This window comes from Coenobita brevimanus, chromosome 30 (genome assembly GCF_032717465.1).
Source record: "Coenobita brevimanus isolate Jiangsu-jjx chromosome 30, ASM3271746v2, whole genome shotgun sequence".
NCBI lineage: Eukaryota > Metazoa > Arthropoda > Malacostraca > Decapoda > Coenobitidae > Coenobita > Coenobita brevimanus.
This window is the reverse complement of record NC_136983.1, coordinates 28822694-28824990: the sequence shown is the minus strand read 5'-3', so window position 1 is coordinate 28824990 and position 2297 is coordinate 28822694.

Below are 2297 nucleotides of genomic sequence, written 5' to 3'. Positions count from 1 at the left end.
ATCTCAGTTAAGCCTTTCATTCCTGTTGGTACCAAGGACCATTATTTTGGCAAAAAGTAAATTATATTATTCAGTGGAGAGAAATAATAGCAGTCTGAGGGCTAAAACATGGGCAGAAACCTGATAGGTCCAGTGGCTTTGAGATGTTGAGTCTGCATTTCAGGAGTGGGTGGGATGGAAGGGAGACAGGTGGGTTGGATTAGTTGGAACTGTGGTGGGTGATGAACCACAGCGAGGTAATTATACCTTGTTAATGTGGGACCTGCTGTGGTTTTCAGGAGAGAAGTGGGTCGCGTGGGTGGAAATGAGTGGGCGGGATGGTGGTGAGGCATGTAATGGAAAGTACATGAGGTTACAGTAGGCGGTGAAGGTAGAATTGTAATGCTAGGTGGAAGAGACACAAAAGTTAAAGCATGAATTCTCTATTTTCTCCATCATTTCGTGCCACACAGAACCCAAAACGTTAAAGAAAATAAAGAATTCAAGTTCTAACCTGTGTCTCTCTCCCACCCAACATTTCCAATTGTCAATGGATCATCTACTTAGACTGATAAGGTCAAAAATCAAAGATAAGGAATAGAAGGAGGATGTGCGAATATGATGGCGAGTAAAGATGGCGTTGTATGAATGGTTGCATTGGCGGTGGGAGGGGTGGAAATAGGTCAGGGTGAGTGGAGATGGACAGGTTGGGTGGGGATGGTAGTGGGTGGGAAGGTTGGCCAGGACAATGCACTTACTAAAGATGGGTGTTGTTGATTGAGCAACATGGGTGTAGTGATGGCTGAATTTAAACTTCCTTCAAGCAGAAAACCAAGAACAAGAACAACTAGAGGCCCCCCAAGGAATGAATCACACCAGCAGTGAGCAGATACATATCTAACGTGGCTCGATATATGACCTTGACTTTGACCTACTTTCACCAATGTCGAGCTCGTACAAGATTTTCATCCCTACTACACACCTGTTTTTTTAAAGTTTTGTTGTGATATCTTTAGCTGTTGCGATTTTATCATGGTAACAGACACACAGACCTTGACGAACTTTCACCAATTTCGAACTCGTAGGAGATTTTCATCTCCACTACATATCATCAAATTTTGTCATGATATCTTGAGCGGTTGCGAAGTTATCGTGCAAACAGACACACAGACAGACAAACAAACTGAAAACAATACTCATAGATGTTCATCCCAACTGTCTGTCTATCTATCTATCTATAGCCCGACGCCCTAATCCCGCAAAGGGTGGCTGCAGACAAAACGCCTCCAAGTCGCTCTGTCACTCACCATTTGACTACCCTCCCCCCAATTCCCCCCACCTCCCTCATATACCTCTCAATTCCATCCCTCCACCTCATCCTCGGTCTACCTCTCCCTCTCCCTCCCTCCACCTCACCTACATACACCCTCTTAGTTAGTCTTTCATTCTCCATTCTCTTCACATGTCCAAAACACCTCAGTGTATTTCTCCTAATCTTCTCAACCACATCCACATCCACCCCACAGCATTCCTTCACTTCTTCATTCGTCAACCTGTCTCTCCACGTCATTCCACATGCTCCTCTCAAGTAACTCATTTCCACTGCTCTCACTCTTGACTTGTTCCCTCTTGCAAGGTCCATGCCTCGCTTCCGTACGTCAGGGTAGGGATCACAGTACTATCATGCAGTGACTTATTAGCTTCCATACTCACCTCCCTATTTCTCATCACTGCTTTCAGTGTACCAACAACCTTCCTTCCCTGCTGTACCCTTTCACGCACTTCATCCATCAAAGTTCCATCCTTACTCATCACACTACCCAAGTACTTGAATGCACTCACATTCTCCATATCCTCACCATCCAACCTCACTGCACACTTTGTGACTTCATTCTTCTCAAACACCATTACTTTACTTTTGTTTACATTAACTTTCAGATTCCTCCTCCTACACACTGTCCCAAATTCATTCACCAAACCTTGCAATTCCCATTCATCTTCATTCAACAATACTGTATCATTAGCAAACAGCAACACCGGAAGTTTCCAAATCTCACCCTCATTCATTAGAGCCACCCCCACATCCACTGCCCTACCCTGCACCTCCTTTACAACCCCATCCATGTATATATTAAACAGCCATGGAGACATCACACAACCCTGTTTCAGTCCCACATTGAGATCAAAGAACTCACTCAGCTCACCATCCACTCGCACCTAGCCCTAGCTCCCTCGTACATACTCTTCACAGCACTCAACAATTTCCCCTCCACTCCATATATTCTTAATACTTTCCACATACCTTGCCTATCTATTCT